General features: G+C 37.2%; 1 pseudogene; it reads left to right on the plus strand.

The window, feature by feature from the left end:
• The first annotated feature begins 619 nt into the window (after positions 1 to 619).
• LOC100595953 lies at positions 620 to 24,703 on the plus strand (annotated as a pseudogene).
• The last annotated feature ends 567 nt before the right edge of the window (positions 24,704 to 25,270 follow it).

Raw genomic sequence — 25,270 nt, forward strand, 5'->3', positions numbered from 1 at the left:
TACTATATATACAGGTTGATGTACAGTCTCTTGACATTTAATGAGATATTCATAAAGACTGAACATCCTTCGAGGCATGAAGCACCAAATGTCTAATAATGGAATTCCATAGTCCTGAGTGAGATATTTCAGAGGATGTTAATTTTAATGCTACCCTGATCATAAAGATCCCACAGCAACTACAAACTCAAAGGACTGAATCTATGTCAATTTACTTATTTAGAGTTTATTACTACCACCAGAAAGTAAGTTTCTTCAGACCAAGAATCTGTTGACTATTCACCATAGCTAATTGTCGTGCCAAGAAATACATTTTAATTAAGGAGTTTTGAAATGTATAAATGGCTGTTGGGCCTTTAACTCTTCCTCTGTATAAAATATTCACTAAAACTTAGAGACAGAAGCTGTTAACTGTAGGCTTGACCTGTAATCTTTGAGGAGATGAGCAACTCAATAGAGACTCACTAAATGTTTATTGTTCATAAACCTCTGTTTAAGACATAAAGATGAAGATGTGCTCTGTGACATCATGTATGTATTCATGCTCCTGTTCACTGTTTCATTACAGGTCCTGCCCTCCTGAGCTCTCAACTCTGATATAAGCCTTAAAGGAGAGTAAATGAGACTGAGAAACAATGTTACAGAATTTGTCCTCCTGGGCCTCACTCAGGATCCTGATGTGCAAAAAGCATTATTTGTAATGTTTTTACTCACATACATTGTGACTATGGTGGGCCACCTGCTTATTGTGGTGACCATTATTGCCACCCCTCCTTGGACTCCCCAGTGTATTTTTTCCTTGCCTGCCTGTCATTTGTAGATGCTGTGTATTCCACCACCATTTCTCCCATATTGATTGTAGACTTACTCTGTGATAAAAATACTATTTCCTTCCCAGCTTGCATGAGTCAGCTATTTATAGACCACGTATTTGGTGCTGCTGAGGTCTTCCTTCTGGTGTTGATGGCCTATGATTGCTATGTGGCCATCTCTAAGCCACTGCACTATTTGATCATCATAAATCAACAGGTTTGCATCCTTCTGTTGGTGTTGGCCTGGTTAAGAGGCTTTGTGCATTCTGTGTTTCAAATTGTTGTTGTGTACAATCTCCCTTTCTGTGGCCCCAGTGTCATTGACTCCTTTGTGACAGGTATCCATTATTGGAACTGACATGCACTGACACCTACTTTATAGGCCTCACTGCTATTGCCAATAGTGGAGCAATCTGTATGGTCTTCTTCAGTCTTCCACTAATCTCCTTGGGGTCACACTAAACTCGCTTAAAACTTATAGTCAGGAAGGGAGGCATAAAGTCCTGTCTACCTGTGGCTCCCACATTACCATGGTTGTCCTCTTTTTTGTTCCCTGTATTTTCATGTTTGTTTGACCTGTTTCAAACTTTCCTATTGATACATTCATGACTGTGTTTTATACAATTATCACACCCATGTTGAATCCCTTAATATACGAATTGAGAAATTTAGAGATGAGAATTGTTGTGAAAAAACTCAACTATAGTTAGAATAATGGTGTTCTGGAGGGGCGCGGCAGCTCATGCCTGTTATCCCAGCACTTTGGGATGCAGCGGGGGAGATGATGAGGTCAGGATTTCGGGGCCAGCCTGGCCAATATGGTGAAACCCTGCTTCAACTAAAAAATACAAAAATTATCCAGCAGTGGGGGTGTGTCCCTGTTTTCCCAGCCACTCAGGAGGCTGAGGCAGGAGAATCACTTGAATCCAGGAGGCAGAGTTTGCAATGAGCTGAGATTGTGCCACTGCACTCCAGCCTGGGTGACACAGCTAGACTTTGTCTCAAAATAAATAAATAAATAAATAAATAAATAAATAAAATAAGGGTGTTCCTCTTCTTTTAGAAGACATATATGTAGACAACATCTTTGCCATGGTTCTGTTAGACATCTAAGTGCAGTTCAGGTATCCTAGGTTGGGAAGGCAGGATTTAGAATCTCACAGCTCAAAGAGATGTTGTCTCATTATGGCATCTCTTTGAACGTTCAAGATCTCAACGTCTATATCTGCATTGAGTGTGGATGGGGCTCTTTTGATGTAGTTTCCCTTGTGCGCTGTTTAAATTATGGTTTTTCTCTATTTACATATCTATTGAGACAGGATATTTCTTCTACATGCCCAGCTGACAATGGAGAAAGAGAGGGCTAGGTAATTAAAATAGATGCTCTTGTTCATAAGGAAAAGCAATGGTGCTTCCTTCAGTGTGATTTACTTAAAGACTGTAGAATATATAAGCACCATACTCACAAATATCTTTGAAACTGGAAATATATAATTGCGTTCATGCCACTGAGCAACAGGACTGGAAACCTCTGGGAGAGGTTCCATTTGCTCTGAAAGATATGCTTATGAATATGATATACTTCCCAGAGCCACCTCCTGAAATATGTTTCTATACATACTATTTATATTTTATTAAGATATTTTGTTAAGCTATGCCATTAACAGCATTAAATTGTGTTTCCGTGAAAGCCCAATAAATTCGCAGTAGTTGCCTTTCCAATGAACTTCCTCTGGACACTCTATCAGGACTTATTGAACCCCAAATCCCAATAATCATCACATGGTGGCAGGATTAGGTTTCAGCTAGAGTCTTCCATCTGCATATGTTCGTACATATACACTTCCAAAAATGACTGTGCTTTAGGGTTCTTGGGTCTAATGGCATTGCATGAGTAACTTCCCATTATGAATTTTCTAGAGGCCTTCTCATCTTTCTTTCTTTCTTCTTTCTTTCTTTCTTTCTTTCTTTCTTTCTTTCTTTCTTTCTTTTTCTTTCTTTCTTTCTTTCTTTTTTTCTTTCTTTCTTTCTTTCTATTCTTTCTTTCTTTCTTTCTTATTTTTTTTGACTGAGTCTCGCTGACACCCAGGCTGGAGTGTGGTGGCGTGATCTTGGCTCACTGCAAGCTCTGCCTCCCGGGTTCACACCATTCTCCTGCTTCAGCCTCCCAAGTAGGTGGGACTACAGGCACCCACCACCATGCCTGGCTAATTTTTTTTGTATTTTTTAATAGAAACAGGGTTTCACCATGTTAGCCAGATGGTCTCAATCTCCTGACCTTGTGATCCACCTGCCTTGGCCTCCCGATTCTTTCTTATTACAGTATGTTGAATATCTAGTGGTAAAATTGCTGAGGTTTGTGAAATGCCTCTGAAGGTCATAAACTATGTTGTTCCCAGAATCTTGCATGATAAGTCTAAGCTCTGTTTTTTGACTAGACTGATCAATCACATTATACTACTAATATTTACTGTATTCCCCATACTTTTCCGCTTTGCTTCTTCAGAGGAAGAAACTATTACAATGTTACTGAAGTAATTAATTAATTTATTTTGATTATGTTCATGTCCAAGTTTCATTTCACCAAATTATGGCATTATGCTAAGTATATATCTCTGGGGAAAATGGAAACCATATGTTGCATTTCTTTCCACATAAAAGCAAACTCTTCTGGACATTCCTTTAATCTGAAAAGTTGAACTGGAAGCTCAAAGATATAAAATTTGCAATTAAATTTTGAAAGACTAATGAGCCATTCTGAATATGACAGTTTACAATGTTATAACAATTAAAACAATATGGTAATGTTTGAACTATCAATGTAAATTAAAAAAGTCTTTTAAATTAAAACCATTTCATAACCACATTTAAAATGCAGCTATTTCAGTTACGATGTTTTTGGTTCAAATGATAGAACACTGAATTCAAATTTTTTGAAATATAAGAATATTTATTGATTGGCTAGCATAATTGCAGTTTTCAATGTTATGAAAATATTTAAGGTAGGTGATAAAATGGATCAATTATGTTTTTAAAGAGCCCTTTTCTTTATTTTTTCCCATGAGTCACAATATTGGATTAAATCTGGATCTCCTATCATGCAAAGGGTTGCTATCTGTAGTGATTTAGAGATGGCTCTTCCCACAACTGTGGCAGAGGTAATTGACTTGATTGTGATGTGGAATGGAGGTGTTATAACACAATCGTTGCAAGAAATAATACTTTTGTCTTCCAGATGACTTATTTAAGTATGTCTTGCCATTTCCTTTCCAAATAGAGGTAATAAATCAAAAAGTGCAACCATCCTTTCCTGAATGGGTATAATGAACATGGATGAGGTATTTTGAGGATGAAAGTCTAGACTATCCCATTAAATAAGTTATGAGATCTATAGAGATGCTAGCAGAAGGTGAAGTGGAAAAAACTGATAAGGAAGAAGATGGTAAATAGTAGTTGCAACTCAGATCAGCTGCAATGGCAAGAGACATAATTTGTCCTTGAAGCTTTCTCTCCTAGTCCCCCTCAAGTAAGATAATCCTAAAATAGCTGTTCTGATAATGTATAAGAATCATAAATTAAAGTGGCATAAGGGGTATGTTATGATGTATATGAGGAGGCCATGTCCTTTCCTTCATTTAGGAAAGAAGAATTTATTTTTCCAGCTGTTGAGTGTGCTGTAAGTAGACAGCATTCAGATGATAGCACTTTCAGTATGTTTAGAAGTTGCAGAAAGCCACCTCAATAAAGGTCTCATGCCCTTTCCCAGAGCAGTCCCTCTTTGCATCCGGGTTAATATTTAGGTTCAGGTAACATTATACTGCAAGTAGAAAACATGATTCCTTTCTAGAAGTAAATAATTTATTTTGTTAAAGATTACAATTCTACATAATTTAAATGACAGTAATCATAGGAACATGTGGAATTGGATCTTGTGGATATTGAAATGGAGAAGGACATTGATTAGGCTGCATGGGGGAATGTTTATCAGTGTGAAGATAACCTCCCATAGATATATGTAGCACAAGGTTTATGTACAGTAAAATTATTGAACACATACTGTGTGTCAAACATATGGAAAAAGCATTCCAGGTTTCTGGGGTGGAATGTTCAGGGTGGCACCATGACTCAGCCTTTAGGAGCCCATTTCAATGTTCTATCTAGACAATAGCTTCTAAGTGATGGGACATGTAGTCATAGCGCTGAATTCTATGGTGGTGAGTAATTTGCTTTACTTTATTTGTTAGAAAAGATATCCCCTTGTTAGAAATGACAATGATTGTGATCCCAAGGCAATGGATCCTTCCCCATGAATAATAAATAAGACTAAAGCACAGGGACAATCATATAACCAGAATATATAATGTAATGACCAGATACTGTCTCCACCACATTGAGATTTGCAATGAAGTAAGCTGTCACAGGAAGAAGTGGAATCCCCGAAGAGATCAATAATGAGTTCCAAAACTGAATCACTAAGAAAAAGCCTAACAACTAGAAAAAGCCCAGGACCAGATGGATTCACAGCTAAATTCCACCAGACATAAAATAAGAGCTGGTGTCATTACAAGGGAAAGTATTCTGAAAAATTGAGGAGGAAGGATTCTTCCTTATTTAATTCTGTGAGGCTGGCATCATCCTGATAACAAAACTTGACAGAGACTCAATAATAAAATAACACTTCTTGCCAATATCCTTGATAAACATAGAGGCAAAAATTCTCAACAAAATGCTAGCGAATCAAATCCAATAGCACATCAAAAATCTAATCCACCATGATCAAATAGGCCTTATCTCTGGGAGGCAAGGTTGGTTTTACATATGCAAATCAAAAAATGTGATTCATCACAGAAACAGAACTAAAGACAAAAACCACATGGTTATCTTGATAGATGCAGAAAACACTTGTGATAAAATACAATATATCTTCAGGTTAGAAACCCTCAATAATTTAGGCATTAAAAGAATGTACTTCCAAATAACAGGAGCCATCTAGGGCGGATCTATAGCCAACATTTTATAGAATGGGCAAAAGCTGGAAACATTCCCTTTGAAAATTGGCACAAGCCATGAATACCCTCTCTTATTGGTTCTATTTAACATAGTTTGAGAAGTTCTGGTGAGAGCAATCAAACAAGAGAAACAAATAAAATGCAGAAAGGTAAGAAGAGCAGAAGTCGAAATATCAGATTTTGCAGACAGCACAATTCTATATCTAGAAAACCCCATAGTCTCTGCCAAAAGGCTTCTCACTCTGTTAAACAACTTTAGCGAAGTTTCAGGATACAAAATCAACATACAGAGATTATTGGTACCATTACTATACACCAATAGTATCCAAGCCAAGAGCCAAATGGAGAAAGTAATCTCATTCACAATTGTCAAGGGGTAAATTATCTAGAAAGAGCTAAGTAGGGATATGAAAGGTCTCTACAAAGAGAACTAATAGTGAGAAGCAATATTGTTAAAATGCCCATACTTCCCAAAGAAATTTACAGGTTCAATGCTATGGCATATGAAAAATACCAATGGCATTTTTCACAGAATTAGAAAAAAACTATTTTAAAATTCACAGGGAACCAAAAAAGAGCTCGAATGGCTGAGATAATCCTAAGTAAAAAGAACAAAGCTGGAGGCATCATATTACCTGGCTTCAACTATACTACTATGCTACAGAGATACAGCAAACAAAAGAACATGATACCGGTACAAAAACAGACACATAGACCGATGGAACAGAATATAGAGCCCAAAAATAATGCTGCCCACCTATAACCAACTGATCTTTGACAAAATGAACAAAAACAAGCAATACGGAATGGACTCCCCATTCAATATATCATACTTGGATTACTTGCTAGCCATATGTAGAAGATTGAAACTGGACCCCTACCTTACGTCATATACAAAAATCAACTCAAGATGATCAGTGTTTTAAATGTAAAACTTAAAACTGTAAAACCCTGAAAGGTAACTTAAGAAAAATTTTCTGGACATAGGACTTCATGAAGAAATTTTTATTTTTATTTATTATACTTTATGTTCTGGGATACATGTGTGGAACATGCAGGCTTGTTACATAGATATTCATGTGTCATGGTGGTTTGCTGCACCCATCAACCTGTCATCTAGGTTTTAAGCCCCACATGCATTAGGTATTTGTCCTAAAGATCTTTCTCCCCTTGCCCCCAACCCCAACAGTCCTCCATGTGTGATGTTTCCCTCCCTGTGTCCATGTATTCTCATTGTTCACCTCCCAATTATGAGTGAAAACATCCGGTGTTTGGTTTTCTGTTCCTGTGTTAGTTTGCTGAGAATGATGTTTTCCAGCTTCATCTATGTCCCTGCAAAGGACATGAACTCACTCTTTTTTATGGCTGCATAGTATTCCATGGTATATATGTGGCACATTTTCTTTATCCAGTCTATAATTTGTGGGCATTTGGGTTGGTTCCAAGCTTTTGCTATTGTAAATAGTGCTGCATTAAACATATGTGTGTATGTGTCTTTACAGTAGAATGATTTAAAGTCCTTTGGGTATATACGCAATAATGGGATTGTTGGGTCAAATGGTATTTCTGGCTCTAGAACCTTAAGGAATTCCCACACTGTCTTCCACAATGGATGAACTAATTTACACTCCCACCAACAGTGCAAAAGTGTTCCTATTCCTCCACATCCTTTCCAGCATCTGTTGTTTCCTGACTTTTTAATGATTGCCATTCTAACTGATGTGAGGTGGTATTTCATTTTGGTTTTGATTTGCATTTCTCTAATGACCAGTGATGATGAGCTTTTTTTTCGTATGTTTGTTGCTGCATAAATGTCTTCTATTGAGAAGTGTCTGTTAATACTCTCCACCAAATTTTTGACAGGGTTCTTTGTTTTTTTCTTGTAAATTTGTTTAAGTTCTTTGTGATTCTGGTTATTAGCCCTTTGTCAGATGGATAGTTTGCAAAAATTTTCTCCCATTCTGTAGGTTGCCTGTTCACTCGGATGACAGGTTTTTTATTTTTTATTTATTTATTTTTTTGCTGTGCAGCAGCTCTTTAGTTTAATTAGATCGCATCTGTCAATTTTGGCTTTTGTTGCAATTGCTTTTGGTGTTTTAGTTATGAAGTCTTTGCCCATGCCTATGTCCTAAATGGTATTGCCTAGGTGTGCCTCTAGAGTTTTTATGGTTTTAGGTTTTACATTTAAGTCCTTAATTAATCTTGAGTTAATTTATATGTAAAGTGTAAGGAAGGGGTCTAGTTTCAGTTTTCTGCATATGGCTATCCAGTTTTTCCAGCATCATTTATTAAATAGGGAATTCTTTCCCCGTTGCTTGTTTTTGTCAGGTTTGTTGAAAATCAGATGGTTGTAGATGTGTGGTGTCATTTCTGAGGCTTCTGTCCTGTTTCATTGGTCTATATCTCTATATCTCTGTTTTGGTACCAGTAGCATGCTGTTTTCATTACTGTAGCCTTGTGCTATAGTTTGAAGTTGGGTAGCATGATACCTCCAGCTTTGTTATTTTTACTTAGAATTGTATTGGTTATATGGACTGTTTTTTGGTTCCATATGAAATTTAAAGTAGTTTTTTCTAATTCTGTGAAGAAAGTCAGTGATAGCTTGATGGGGATAGCATTGAATGTATAAATTACTTTGGGTAGTATGGGCATTTTCACGATACTTGTTCTTCCTATCCATGAGGATGGATTTTTTTATTTGTTTGTGTCCTCTCCTATTTCACTGAGCAGTGGTTTGTAGTTCTTGAAGAGGTCCTTCACATCCCTTTATTCCTCGGTATTTTCTTCTCTTTGTAGCAATTTTGAATGAGAGTTCACTCATGATTTGGCTCACTGTTTATTGTTGGTGTATGGGAATGCCTTATGATTTTTGCATATTTATTTTTTATCCCAAACTTTCCTGAAGTTGCTGATCAGCTTAAGGAGTTTTTGGGCTGAGACGATGGTGTTTTCTAAATATACAATTCTGTCATCTGCAAACATAGACAATTTGACTTTGTCTCTTCCTATTTGAATATTTTTTTCTTTCTTTTGCCTGATTGTCCTGGCCTAAATTTCAATACTATGTTGAATAGGAATCGTGAGAGAGGGCATCCTTGTCTTGTGCTGGTTTTCAAAGGGAATGTGTCCAGCTTTTGCCCATTCATTACAATATTGACTATGGGTTGGTCAAAGACGGCTCTTCTTTTTTTGAGATGTGTTCTAAAGATTTTTGATGAAGATGCCAAAAGAAATTGCAAGAAAATAAATTGACAAATGGAATACAATTAAACTCAAGAGCTTCTGCAGAGCAAAAGAAACTATCGACAGAGTAAACGGACAACCTACTGATTGGGAGAACATATTTTCAAACTATGGATCTTAGAAAAGTCTAATATCCAGAATGTTTAATGACCGTTAACAAATTTACAAGCAAAACACAAATATTAAAAAGGTACTTTGCCCATAAAATAATGGGCAAAGATATGAACAGACACTTTTCAAAATAAGACATTCATGCAGCCAACAAGTATGTGAAAAATGCACCATATTATCAAATATTAGAGAAATGCAAATCAAAACCACAACTAGATACCTTTGCACAACAGTCAAATTGGTTATTACTAAATGGTAAAAAAAAAAATAGATGCTGGTAATGTTGTAGAGAAAAGGCAATACCTATACACTGCTGGTGGGAGTGTAAATTTATTCAGTCATTATAGAAAGCAGTGTGGCAATCACTCAATGATCTAGAAACAGAATGAACACTTCACCCAGCAATCTCATTATTGAGTATATACTCAAAGGAACATAAAATGTTCTATTATAAAAATATGTCAATGCATATTATATTACTGTTTTCACACTGCTGATAAAGACATACCTGAGTCTGTCAATTTACAAAAAAGGAGATTTAGTAGACTTACTGTTCCAAATGGCTGGGGAGGCCACACAATCATGACAGAAGGCAAGGAGGAGAAAATTATGTCTTACATGCTTGGCAGTGGGCAAAGACAGAGCTTGTGCAGGCAAACTCCTTATAAAACAATCAGACCTCCTGATACTTATTCACTACCATGAGAACAGCATGGGAAAGATCTGTCTCCATGATTCAATTACCTCCTATCAGATCTCCCACAACATGCAGGAACTCATGATGAGATTTGGGTAGGGACACAGCCAAACCATGTCATTCCACACCTGTCCACACCCAAATCTCATGTACTTACATTTCCAAACCTATTTTTCCTTCCCAATAATCCCCCACAGTCTTAATTCATTTCAGCATTAAATCAAAAGTCCACAGTCCAAAGTCTCATCTGAGACAAGGCAAATCCCTTCTGCTTATGAGCATGTAAAATCAAAAACAAGTTAATTATTTTCTGGATACAATGAGGGTACAGGCTTTTGGTAAACAAAGTCATTAAAAATGGGAGAAATTGGCCAAATAAAGGTGATACAAGTCCAAAATCCAGTTGAGCAGTCAAATCTTAAAACTCCAAAGTGATCTCCTTTGATTCCATGTCTCACATCCTGGTCACACTGATGCAAGAGGTGGGTTTCAATGGTCTTGTACAGCTCTGCCTCTGTGACTTTGCAGGGTATAGCCTTCCTTCTGGCTGGTTTCATGGGCTGATGTTGTGCCTGCAGCTTTTCCGGGTGCATGGTGCAAGCTGTCCTTGGAGCTAACATTCTGGAGTCTGGAGGACAGTGGTCTTCTTCTCATAGCTCCACTAGGCAGTGCTGGAGTGGCGACTCCCTTTGGGGGGCTCTGTCTGCACATTTCCCTCCCATACTGCCCTAGCAGAGGTTCTCCATGAGTTCCCCACCCCGGAACAAACTTCTGCCTGGACATCCAGGCATTTCCATACATCCTCTGAAACCTAGATGGAAGTTCACAAACCTAAATTCTTGACTCCTGTGCACCCACAGGTTCAAAACTCGTAGAAGCTGCCAAAGTTTGGGGCTTGCAACTTCTGAAGCCACAGCCTGAACTGCACTTTGCCTCCTTTTAGTCATGACTGGAGAGCTGTGATGCAGGGCAACAAGTAACTGGACTGCAAACAGCAGAGGGACGTTGGATCAGGCCCATGAAACCATTTTTCCTCCTATGCTCAGTGCCTGTGATTAGAGAGGCTGCCACAAAATTCTCTGACATGCCCTGGAGACATTTTTCACATTGTCTTGGTAATTAATGTTTGCTCCTCATTACTTATGCAAATATCTGCAGCCTGCTTGAATTTCTCCTCAGAAAAAGGGATTTTTTTTACTGCATTGTCACATTGAAAATTTTCCAAACTTTAAGTCTCTGCTTCCCTTATAAAACTGAATGCCTTTAACAGCACCCATGTCACTTCTTGAATGTTTGTTGCTTAGAAATTTCTTCCAACATATACCCTAAATCATCTCTCTTGAGTTCAAAGTTCCACAAATCTCTAGGGCAGGGGCAAAATGCTGCCAGTCTCTTTGCTAAAATATGAGAAGGGTCACCTTTGCTCCAGTTCCCAAAAAAATTCCTCATCTCCACCTGAGACCACCTCAGCCTGGATTTCAATGTCCATATCATTATCCATAATTTTAGTCAAAGCCATTCAAGAAGTCTCTAGAAAATTTCAATCTTGCCCACATTTTCCTGTCTTCTTCTGAGCCCTCAAAACTGTTGCAACCTCTGTTTGTTACCCAGTTCGAAAGTCACTACCTTATTTTTAGGTATCTTTTCAGTGTGCCGCACTCTACTGGTACAAATTTATTGTATTAGTCCATTTTCACATTGCTGGTAAAGACATACCCAAGACTTGGCAATTTGCAAAAGAAAGGTTTAGTAGATTTACAGCTTCAAGTGGCTAGGGATGCCTCACAATCATGCCACAAGGCAAGGAGGAACAAGTTGAGTCTCACATAGATGGCAGCATGCAAATAGAGAGCTCCTGCAGGCAAACTCCCCCTTTTAAAACTATCAGATATTGTGAGTCTTATTCTCAATCAAGAAAACAGCATGTGAAAGACCTACCCCCATCATTCAATTACCTTCCACTAGGTCTATTTCACAACACCCATGAATTCAAAATGAGATTTGGGTGATGACACGCCAAACAATATCACATATGTTCATTACAGCAATATTTACAATAGCAAAGACATAGAATCAAACTAAATGCTCATTAACAGTAGACTGGATTTAAAAAATCGGCAAAAGTACACCGTAGAATACTATGCAGCAATAACAACTTTGAGATTATGGCTTTGCAACATCATGGATAGACCCAGAGGTCATTATCCTAAGCAAATTAGAAGAAATACTGCATGTTTCTTACTTATCAGTGGGAGATAAGACTAGTTATTCAAGCTAAATAGGAAGAACACATGGATACTAGAAGGGGAGCAACAGATATTGAGGCCTTATTGAAAGGGGTGGATGGGAGTAGGGAGAGTATCAGAAGGAGTACCTATCAATTGCCATGCTTATTACCGAGGTGATGGCATTATCTGTCCACCAAACCCCCATGACATACAGTTGACCTATATAACAAGCCTGCACATGTACTCCAGAACCTCTAAAAATAATTACAGCCATATACCTTCAAATACTTTGCCTATCTTTCTGCAATTATAATTCAATATATGTTAAGAGTTTTGTACTGTGAACTTTATACTTCTTTTATACCATTTTTGGCATTAACTTTATTGCTTTCTGCTTTGTTCTGCTTATTTTCTTCTAATTTACTATTTCTCTCTTTAACTGTTTCTAATCTTCTGTTACATGCAACCACTGAGTTCTTACTCTTGTGTATTGTATATTTTAGTTTTCAAACTTAGTTGGTTCAATGTATTATGCATCTTGTGTTTTAATTATTTGTATACACTAGGTATACTTAAAATGTCTGTTTTCCATTATTTGAATCATCTGTATCTGTTTTATTTTGATTTTGTCTTTTGATTAGGCCTTGTCTTCTCCTAAACTTTGTTATTTTTGAGTGCTACATTTTGCATATTAAAAATTCTAAGACATATTAAGACTTTTATTATGTTGGTTTTCTTTAAAAGAGGATTGACTATTTTTCTAGTCAGCAGCTAGGATTGAAGATATAAAAATCCCTGACAACATTAATCCAATGAAGGAATGAGATGACCTAAGCTAGGCTTGAGTTCCTTTGCATACTATTTCATTGTCTATTCATTCCTACACCTTTGTCTATTCATCCCTACTCCAAGAGTAAAGTCCTCTGTGGTCTCCAGTGCAAGCCTGGTTGATTAAAAAGAACTCTTTTTCTTGCTATACTTTGAGGCTCACTTATTCTTCTGAGAACAGCATCTATATAAGGTCCCACACAACTTTTCAGGCTTTCATTTGTGGCTTTAGACTTATTCTGTACTCTTAGAGGAAAGAACCCAAAGGCAGGCATCTCTTTGAAATGTTATTCCCTCAAATTCTTTACTTATTAAAGTTTTTAAATGCTTTAAAGTGCATGTATTTTGTATTTTTCTAGTGCTTCTATTTTTTTCTCATTCTAAATTTGGTGTAAAACAAGTGATTTCCGCTTTTTAAAGAAGATAAATATATATTATATCTATATTTTACTGTCCGCTTTGGCAATAAATATGGGTTATAGTGAATTACTGTAGACTATGGCATATTTTGAGTCAACAACTACATCAGTTAATATTTTCAATGTATTTCTTCGTTGGAGCAATAAATTCAGATTCTGGGCTGTGGTAGGCATCATCTGAGCTAGCAAACACTTTTACCTCGTTCAGACAAATGGAAAGCTTTAGTAGTTTTTTTACTTCAACTGGAAGGGGCATAGAGAGTTATGCCTTATTCTTATATTAGTACTCCATCTTGGAGTCATAATTTAATGCATAGTACCCTTGCTCACATCAGATCGTATTTCAGAAACAAATATATATTTTGTGCATCTTTTACCACCTACCAATAAGAGAACATAGCATCTAGATGTGCTCTTTAAATTTCAGAAGTGATCTAAATTGCATTTGGGGTGGCTATATTTAATCCATTTATTAGGCAAGTTGAAAACTGCCAACTTTAGTGGAGGATATTCCACAATAAGTCATGTTTAGTGATACCTATTACATGAGAAATATCTTTAGCTGGTTGAGATAAGTATTTATGCGACTCTATCCCCAAGGCCCTTTTGACACAGAAGTTCCAGTATTTAACTAAACATACAATGAGGTAAAGATGCTCAGTGGAGCCAAGGACAAGCCAATTTATGGAATGGGCAATGTAAGTCCTTAGAGACCGATTGCCTTCTTGGAAAATTACAATTTCTTTCTTGTAAAAATGATTATTGAATTAATATTTGACTAAAATTAAGAGATTGAATTAATGGACTATATATCATTACGGTTGCATCTGACACAAATTCAGGCCTTGATCAACATCTTGTAATCTAACCTAAAATTGCAGAACAGTGACTACCTGTCTTTCCAATAAGTGGAACATCAACTTCAATTCAAGGCTCTCTGCCTTTGAGCTTCAAGTCTTCTTGGGCACAGACTCCTAATAGCAAGGGTAAGGTGTCTCTTTGTTTTATAATTGGGTAAGAAAATATGAGGCTGGTTCATTCTGGCTGAAATATTACTTGCTTTTCATAAATATTTGACAATATGAAGTCATATTTTATTTTTCAATTTACCTTAGAATTTTCTTATTTACATTACAGGCTTTATACATTACTTGGCATCCAGCTACTCTTCCTTGGCAAGAACCAAATCTTTTTTCTTAGAGAAAATAATCAACTTGTCCAGGTTAATTTCCGCTAATTAGGTCAATTTTAGTCATGCAAATGGGGGAATCTTTGATTTTCTATAAAGTAAATTTTTTCAGCAGATAAAATATTCAACTACCTTTGTACAGTAAATGTTGACATTATGTTTAAGTATCTTCATATTTTTGGCAGCTGATTTAAATACTTTTATACTTTTCTGAAACACTGAAATAATGAGAAGCCTGTGTGAAAATATGAAAACTGTAGCCACTAAAAGCTATTTCTAGATCCATGGCTAAATCATCCATTTTCATGTGTTTATCATCACACATAAATGCATGAGGCACCTACAGTAACCCTCAGTAAAAGCAGCATTGATTTTTCGGACTGAGGACAGAGGTCAAGATGTGAATTCTTGAAACCCCTGACAGGGATATTCATTAAAATTTCCTGTGATATGTTTAAATATAGGTAATGTCTTACCTAGCATATATTTTCATTGGAGGAATTCTAATTAAGAAAATTAAGCTAGCAAAACACAGACATTAATCATAGTATACAAAGCCTATTTGGTTTTGAATACGGTCTGATAGGCATTTATTTTCCATTTTGCCAAAAGTAGAGAAATATGTTCCGTGATATATCTGTAACAAATAAACCAGTACATTTATCATCTTAATTTATAAGATATAATACTTTACATGATATGTTAATAAATATGTAGAATTACTTATAGACATATTTGATTAAAGAATTTAAAATTGCATATCATGTCAAGTGTGTTAGAGTGTAGAGGAATCAATGACTATTATGTTCTGGAAGCATGATATGGATTTTTATGTGTGAATCTAAAAATTATCTCAGCAAACCTAATAGTATATGCTTGTAAAGAAACCCATGCTCCAGAAAGTACTTTGTGTACTGTGATTAAGAAATATTTATAAAACTGCAATTGTTAAGTGCTTTGGAGGGTTATTTTTATGTTTATGGAATTTTACCTTTTGAAAATGTCATGTTGTGAAGAAACTATGTTAAATTTTTACATTAGAAAAATGTTAACTTAGTGGTTTAAGTTAATAGCCTATTAATACTATCTTTCAGTTTTTTAAGATATTAAATCATTGATGACTTAAACTATTGGGAATAGTTTACATATCCTGTTTTTTTCATGTAAACTGTTAAACTGCCCAACAGAAGATTTAGCGTGATAAAATTTATCACTGATGATTAATAGAGAAAAGGAACAAATATTTGTAGCAAGTAAGGGTTGAAAAAAAGAGAATTGAATGTAGGCTACATTATACTCTTGTGTTCCTCAGCAGTTGTGTTTCTATCAGTCTACAGCTTCAATAAGGACAGAACTCCAGAATCAGCTGGAAGAGGTAATGTGAATGAAACATAAACATAGACTATCCATCACAACAGATGTCTAGAGACAGCTCTAACTTTGTCTGCATGTGCACTCCACCACTTCCAGATCTATGTAAATGGAATAATCTTTTCTATTTAAGTTTTAGTTATTCTGTAGGTTTCTTCAACAGTGAATAATCAGAAAGTTGGGTTTGTAGCTCTGCGTGTCCTAATGTCCTCTTTTCTTTAAGTTTGTCCTTAACCGTCAGATCTGCAGACATAGAGAAACTAATGATTTTTTCTTTTTGAAATTTCTTTTATTTGTGTACTTTTTACTAAGATTTTGCCTGTATTTATTTGTTATGGCTACCCCAAAAATCTTCCTGAGTCACCCTGAGGACAATAAGGAGGTTGCATTTCCAGTATTTTCTCATTAAAAGAAATCTTTTGGAAGAAGAATTTTAAAAGAATACTAGCCTCACTTAATTATCACATTAATCTTCTTATTGCTTGTAGATATTCATTTATTAGCTATAATTTCTGTTTCTTATTTGATTCTTTTTTCTTTCATCTTCAATATTTAGCTTTATCTGTAATGATAGATCCAATTTTTCCTATAATTCTGCATGCTTCTTATCAAGATATATTACTTCACAGTTAAATTATTACTCATATATAAATAAATCAATAATTTTTTAGACATACAGTTTTATTGTACATATGCCCCCCAAAGAGTGTATGAGGTGCAGTTGTATCATTCATTTCTTCCTGGACTGTGTCTATAAATCTTATCAAGTTGACAAATATCTGAGTGATTTGTTCTGATCCAATGTTCACAGTGAAGCATTGAAGATTACTAGTAACAGCTATCAGTTATTGAGCCTTTATCAGGTGCCAGTCAGTGTTCTAGGCACTTTAATTTTTTCTAATAAAATAACAACTATAAGAGGTAAGAACTATTGGTATCCCCATTCTAAAAATAATGTGAGGCACAAAGAGCTTCCATAGGTGGCCTAAAGTAACATAGTAATTAGTGAAGCTGGGATTGCAGCAGAGGCAGTGTGGCTCCAGGGTCCACATCATTTACCACCATAATCTGCTATCTCTCCAAAGAAGTCTTGAGTCTTAGATAGGTACACAGTGTATGAGAAATATATTATTTGCTCATGGTATTTGTCAAATCTCACATATACAGGCTAGAAATGTTCAAGTAACTGTCATAAGCTTGAAAATTGTTATTTAATAATAAAAATATGAAAAATGAAAAAATGTCAGCAGAATAATGTAGAGCTGCAATAATAATATCCTCGGTAATTAGACTGGGAAGGATTCTGAGTTCATCTAGTTCAATCTCACAAGCATGTCACAATGCTGGAGAGATTTTGTTTATGGCTGATTTGGGGGCCTGTTCCCAACATGTCCCCCTTTTTGTTTTTTCAAGATGATAAAGGCAAAGGTAGCTTTATCACAGTGAGCTACTTCTCGCAGGAATCGGGATCCACATCTGCAGACTATACAAACACAAACAACACAGATTAAAAGCACAATCATCATTAAAATCACAGAGCCTCCAAGTGTTTTCATCCATTTTAATGGATTAATAGCTGCTAATCTGTCTGCAGCTCCTTCAAGCACTCCAGTTCCTGGCATTAAAGTCAGGTGTGCCTGGGATGCTTTAAATATCTGTTCTTTTAATTTTGCCATATCCAAAGACATGTTTGTAAAGTGTCCTTGTAGATGTTTTTTATTCTTTCCCAAACTTTGATCTTATTAAGAGCCATTAATAGTTTCCAGAAATCCTTATGTTTAGCTCCTAGAGTGGGCCATATTATTTAATGTTGAGGTGCCACTATACCACCATGTTTACAGACAATAGGAACACTTGCCATACTTGTTACCATTTCTACCATCGGACAATTTTGTTCAGACCAACTGAACATAGTGTGGTCATGGCATGCAGACTGAGAGGTGCAATTCAAGCTAAACATCTCTTTAGGGGACCAATCAATAATTATTCCATAGGAATCATTGTGCAGCACCTCTGCCTGTTCTGCAATGCAATGTTTCCAAATAAGTAAGTTCATTTTTTCTGACCAGGTCCAATCCTGCTTAAAAATAGGTTTTTGAGGGTGGTATGCCTCAATTATAGGAGCAGATTTATTATGGTAAATACTGAGACCAGAAAACATGGTAACTGTATCATAGAGTGATTACATCCAGGCATTATTGTCAGCCAAGATTGTTAGCGAGGGATTAGGCAACTAGTGGCCTTTCCCAAACAGATAGGCGAATGTTCATATCCTAAAGAAATATTTATAACAGTTCCTTCCTCATGTGGGTGAGATGGGCCTCTATCATTGGTAGAACCGAGCATCCAAGAGCTATCATTACTGTATACCTCCAATTGGGGGTCCAGCCAAGTTACAGGTCACAGAAGTGGTGGAAAAGGTAAGTATGCCCAGTAAGTATAATTGTTCTCTGTGTCAGCCCTTGTGGAAGGAATACTAACACCGGTAGTGATCACCACTATCACAGCTATCATTAAGATACTCATTGTGACTAGTTGTCTCGCATTCCTCAGGTTTTCTCCTGAAATCTGTGACAGCTTCTTGATCTGTTCCCAGGTAGGTGGCTGTGTTCAACAGGTGTTGCTCATGGCAGTTGGGGTCCTCCTCAGCATCAACTTGGACAATGCTGCCACTGGTGGGTCTTTAGGATTGTCCCAAAACCTCTTCCTGGGTATCCGATTCATAGTAAGACTGTAGCTGCCTCAATGGCACCCAAATTGGCTATTGATTTGGTCCTGGAGAAACACAAGCATAACATCTACCCCAAGTTATTATTTTACCTATTTCCCAACTTTTTGTTATCGGATCTCTCCACCAAACCAGTTGTTCTGCTTCTGTCTTTGCAGTTGGTTTCTATAGATGTTGTTCAGCTGCTGATAACATCTGGCCTTCAGGCAGGCTCAAAAAATTTAAAGTTAATAATGCTAGATTCAACTACATATGTGGTATCCTGTAGTCCCCATTTTCCCTGTTTTGCTTTTGCAACTGCTGTTTCATGGAGAGATTCATTCTTTCCACTTGGCTTGTCCTTAAGGATTATATAGGATACCAGTAATGTGTTTGTTTAATATTCCATACAGAGAAAAATGTAGCTAGAACTTGGCTAGTATAGCCTGGGTCATTGTCTGTTTTAATAGAAGCTGGAATGACCATCACCACAAAACACTGCAAAAGGTGACATTTAACACAGGCAGAAGACTCTCCTGATTGGCATGTAGCCCAGACAAAGTGAGAAAATGTATCCATACATACATGCACATAAGCTAGTCTCCCAAATGAGGGAACATAGGTGACATCCCTTTGCCAAAGAGAATTAGATTCCAATCCTCGAGGATTAACTCCTACTGTAAAAGATGAGGAATGTACCATTTGGCAAGTTGGGCATTGCTGGATAATAACTCTAGCTTCTTTCCAGGTAAAGCTGTATCTGCGTTTGAGACCAGAGGCATTAACATGGGTTAAACTGTGAAAGTGTCTGGCATTAAATATTGCAGTAGCAACTAGGCGATCAGCCATTTGATTCCCGGCAGTCAAATGTCCTGGAAGAGGTGTATGATCCCTAATATGAGTGATGTAAAAAGGGTCTTTTCTAATCCTAGCTGCTGTTTGCAATTGGGTAAATAAAGTCATCAGTTGTTCATCTGTATGAAATCATAACTGAGCATTTTCAATTAATTGTGTGGAATGAACCATGTTTGAAGAATCAGAAATCACATTGATAGGTATATTAAAAGCAGCCAATACCTCAATTACAGCTACAAGCTCCTCATTTTGAATTGAAGTATAGGGCATCTGGAAAACTTTACCTTTTGACCCAGGATAAGAAGCTTCACTATTACTAGACACAACTATGAAGACATTTTCAGCATCTTCAATTGGTTTAAATTTAGTTATTTTAGGGAGAATCCAATTAGTTAAATTCAAAAATTGAAACAGTTTTGTTTTAGGAAAATTGTTATTGAGAATACCCATACAGTCAGCTAACCGTGTTTGCCAAGTAAGACTATAAAAGCTTGCTGTATATGTGCCTTCATAAGAGGGACAATAATTTTTCCAGGATCATATCCATATAATTTAACAATCTAAGTTCTCCCATTTCCTATCATAGCGATTTGATCCAAATAAGGAGTTAGAGTCTGTGAATTAGTATGTGGACAAAAAAGCCACTCTACAAGATCTTGCTTTTGCACAATAAAACCAGTAGGTGAATGCTGAGGTGAAAAAAATAGCGAATTTAGAGTGTTCTCTGGATCTATTCTATTTATTTGAGCCCTATGCACTTGTTTCTCAATTAGCTGTAACTCTGCCTCAGTCTCATTTGTTAATTGCTGAGGATTAATGAGACTGGGATCTCCTCTAAGGATAGAAAATGGATTGCCCATGGCACAGGTAGGAATACCTAGAGCAGGTCATATCCAATTAATGTCCACTAGTAATTTTTGAAAGTTATTTAATGTTTTCAGTTGATCCCTATGTATGGTTACTTTCTGTGGGACTATTGTAGTGTCTTTCACTAAGGTCCCCAAGTAGGAGTAAGGAGCAGTTGTCTGAAATTTGTCAGCAGCTATAATTAAACCAGCACAAGAAATCAAATTTTGCAAGTGATCATAACATTGGAGTATTATTTCTCGAGTGGGAGCAGCACAAAATATATCATCCATATAATGAACAATGTAACACTGTGAAAATTTTTTACAAGTAGGTTCAATTGCTTGCCCTACATAAGTCTGGCAAATTGTTGGACTGTTTAACATGCCTTGTGGCAACATTTACAATGAAAATGCTTAGCAGGCTGCAGGTTGTTTACCACAGGAATTGTAAATGCAAACTATTCATAATCTTGCTCAGCTAAGGGGATAGTAAAGAAACAGTCTTTTAAATCTATGACTATTAAAGACCAATTTTTCAGAATCATAGCAAGAGAAGGCAATACTGGCTGTAATGCCCCCACAGGTTGTATAACTGAATTAATGGCTCTAAGATCTATCTGTCAACATTCTCCATTTACCTGATTTTTCCTTAATAACAAAGACTGGAGAATTCCAGGGGGAAAATGTTGGAATTATGTTTCCTTTTTCTAATTGTTCAGTAACTATGTCCTCTAAAACCTCCAGTTTCTCTTTACTCAGTGGCCATTGTTCCATCCAAATTGGCTTATCTGTTAACCATTTTAAAGGTATAGGTTCTGGAGGCTTAACAATGGCCACCATCAAAAATGATATCCTAAATCTTGGGAGAAACTTTGTCTTTCCGCTTGAGGTTGTTCCTTCAAAACTTGCAAATTTTTTCCTAGTCCCATATTAGGGACATACCCGTTTCATGCATCATATATTGACTTTGAGGGCTGTTTAGTTGCTCTGCAATTAGAACTTGTGCTCCTCATTGTTGTAATAAACCTCTTTCTCATAAATTTATAGGTACAGATGTTATAATTGGTTGAATAGTCCCAGGTTGTCCATCAGGCTCCTCACAGTGCAAAATATAATTACTTTGGTATACTTCAGGGGTTTTGCCAACTCCAACTATGTTAAATTGAGTTGGTGGAATTGGCCACGTGGACAGCCAGTGCTGTAGAGAAATGATTGAAATGTCTGCTCCTGTATCTACCAAACCTTTAAATTTCTTTCCCTGAATAATTATTTCACAGGTATGACATTTATCAGTAATTTGATTCACCCAATAAGCTTCTTTGTCTTGTTTATTTGTACTTCCAAATCCTCCTGTTTGTTTAGTTTCACTTTTCCCCATTCCCACATACAGCACAATCAGGAGTCATGCTATGTGCTCTCCTGGCTCTGCTTTCCAGGGAACAGAAGTAGATATAACCATTTGAATTTCCCCAATGTAATCTGAATCAATGACTCCTGTATGTACTTGCACTCCTTTTAAATTTAAACTAGATCTACCTAGAAGTAATCCTACTGTCCTCACTGGCAAGGATCCACAGACTCCTGTTGGCACTTTTTGTGGGGGTTCTGCAGGAAGAAGGCTCACAGCTTTTGTGCAGCATAAATCTACTGTGGAACTACCAGCTGTGGTGGGGGACAGGCATTGCACAGGGATGAGGGAATGGCCTGAGCCAGAAAAGCCCTGGTTTGGAATGGGGCCCAGGACAGGCCCTTCATGGCATTTCCTATAATCGGGTTCCCATCTTTATCAAACTTAGAGTGACACTGATTAGCCCAATGTTTTCCTTTTTTTTTTTTTTTTTTTTTTTTTTTGCATTTTGGACATATTCCAGGCTCAGCAGTTTTCTTTTTTCCCTCAACTGGCAGCCTGACTCACTGATTTTTTCTACATTCTTTTTCAGTGTGACCATGCTTCCCACAGTTAAAACAAGCTCTGGGACATGAAATATTTCCTTTACCAACTCGCAGTCCTGCCATAGCTTGTGCCAACAAAGTAGCTTTATGCAGATTATCTCCGATACTGTCATAGGTCTTGATATAATCAACTAAATATGCTTTCTTTCTAGTAGGTCACAGAGCAGCCTGGCACTTGGAATTAGCATTGTCAAATCTAATAACTGCAACACTATATCCTGAGCAGCTGATTCTGCAATCACTTTTTTAAGAGACTCCTGTAACCGAGCTATAAAATCTGCATACAGTTCTTTTGGTCCCTGCTTAACAGCACTAAAGGAAGGATATTACTCTCCTTCTGAAGTGATTTTTTCCCAAGCTCTAGTGCACATTCTGCTAAGCTGTCATATGGCATCATCCTGCATGACCACTTGTGCATCTAAACTAGCCCACCTTCCTACCCCCAAAAGTTGGTCTGCAGTTATATTAATTTGAGGTTTGGCCTGGGTGTTGTGAGTAGCCTGAATGGAAGGTTCATCTGCCCACCAACTTTTAAATTGTAAGAACTGAGCAAGAGTTAGACAAATAAGAGCATCCCAGTCAGTAGGAATCATCCAAATGGACAGCAACATTCTTTAACAGTCCCATTACAAAAGGAGAACCTGGTCTGTATTGATTAATAGCTTGTTTAAATTCTTTAAGTGATTTAAAAGGAAAAGGCTCAAATGTAGATACAATATTTCCCTGTTGATGTAGGGGGTGTATTCTAACAGGGAACTGCCCAACCTTTATATCACCCTCTCATCTAGCTTGCTGAATTCCTGCCTGAATAGAACTGAGAGTGGTTGCTCAAGGTGCTGCCTGAACAGTCACTGAGGCAACTACTTTTCACCCAGTGTCCTCCAGAAAAGAAAGATCTGGAGGGTCAGGCCACTCCTTTTCTTCAAAATAATGAAGGGGTGCAGAAGGGTAGGGACAAGCCTCTCCCTCCTTTGCCACTTTAGATTTAGCTGGCAAACAAACCTGCTCTGTCACCTCTTCTTTTTACTTCATTATATTCTATTTCCTCCTCATCATCAGTGTAAAAATGTTCCAAGGTGGAACCAACCAGAGCACACACTTGTCCCATTGTTACACTGATGCTTCCGAGCTCCCCTTTTTACTCACCATGGGGTTTGCTTAAGAGTACTTGAGTGTCCTCCAGCACAGTTCCATGTTCTCCAATCATCACTCCAGTGACCCTTCAACCTAGGTTTGAGCCCCACGTATGGGCACCATTTGCTGAGACCAGCTCAGTTGTGGAGACCATAACCCAGCAGTGCTAGAGGAATTAAAGACACACACACAGAAATATAGAGTGTAGAGTGAAAATTAGGGGGCTGACAGCCTTCCAAGCTGAGAGCCATGAACAGAGTTTTACCCAGATATTTATTGACAGCAAGCCAGAGATAAGCATTGTTTCTACAGATTACAGATTAACTAAAACAGGAAACGAAGGGATGGGCTCTGGCTAGTTATCTGCAGCAGGAACATGTTCTTAAGGCACAGATTGCTCATGCTATTGTTTGTGGTTCAGGAATGTCTTTAAGTGGTTTTCCACCCTGGGTGGGCCAGGTGTTCCTTGCCCTTATTCCTGCAAACCAATAACCTTCAGCGTGGCTGTCATAGCCATCACGAGCATGTCACAGTGCTGCAGAGATTTTGTTTATGGCCAGTTTTTGGGCCTGTTTATGGCCAGATTGGGGGGCCTGTTGCCAACAATAGAGACTTACTAAATGTCCATTGAGTATAAACCACTGTTGAAGATAAAATGATGATGTGCTCAGTAACATAATGGATGTATTGATATTCCTGTTCACAATGTCATTACAAGTCCTCTTCTCCTGAGCTCTCAACTCTGATACAAGCCTGAAAGAAGAGTCTAAAGGGCCAGATTAGCAAAGTTACACAATTTGTCCTCTTGGGTCTAGCTCAAGACACTGATGGGCAAAAAGCATTATTTGTAATGTTTTCATACATATACATTGTGACCATAGTGGGGAACCTACTTATCATGGTGACTATTATTGGCAGTCCCTCCTTGGGGTCCCCCATAGTTTCTTCCTTGCCTACTTGTCATTTATGGATGCTGCACATTCTACTGCTATTTCACTCAAATGGATATAGACTTACTCTGTGATAAAAAGACTATTTTCTTCCCAGCTTACATGGGCCAGCCCTTTCTAGAACACCTATTTGGTTGTCCTCTTTTTTGTTCCCTGTGTTTTCATGTATGTTAGACCTGTTTTAAACTTTCCCATTGATAAATTTATCACTATGTTTTATACAGTTATCACACCCATGTTGAATCCTTTAACATACAGTTTGAGAAATTCAGAAATGAAAAATGGTACAGAAAACCTCTGGTGTAAAAAATTAACTGTAAGTAGAATAAGCGTGTCCCTCTTCATGTAGCTATAGGGGTATATAGACAAGGTCTTTCCATTGAGATTATCAGACTTGTAATGGCAATTCAGGGATCCAGATTGAAAAAGCAGGCTTTAGGAACTCTCAGCTCAGTTAACATCTTGTCCCATCATGGCCTCACTTTAACATCCAGGATCTCAAATTCTATATCCAGAGTGGGTGGACAAAGCTCTTTGGGTGCAACTGTACTAATTTACAGCTCTTTTATTTTGGTTCTTCTCTATTTTCAGACCTATAAACTAGAGACAGGATTTTTTTTCACATTCTCAGCATACAATGGAGGAAGAGAGGAGTAGATAACCAAAAATAGTCACTCCTGTTCACAAGAAAAGGCTAAGGTGCTTTCTTTAGTGCAATTTCCTTAAAAACTTTGTAATATTTCTGTGTTTTTTATTGGCATTTACAACATTATACAAGAGCCATACTCACAAATATCTTTGCAACTGACTTTTCTTGGGTTTGAGCTGAGAGTCTGTGTGTGTACAGTGGGGTAATTCCCATTGGAGTCTGAGAATTATTTTTGTTTAACTGGTAGGGTTTATGAGACACACTTTA

The sequence above is a fragment of the Nomascus leucogenys genome, chromosome 4 (assembly GCF_006542625.1).
Source record: "Nomascus leucogenys isolate Asia chromosome 4, Asia_NLE_v1, whole genome shotgun sequence".
Classification (NCBI taxonomy): Eukaryota; Metazoa; Chordata; class Mammalia; order Primates; family Hylobatidae; genus Nomascus; species Nomascus leucogenys.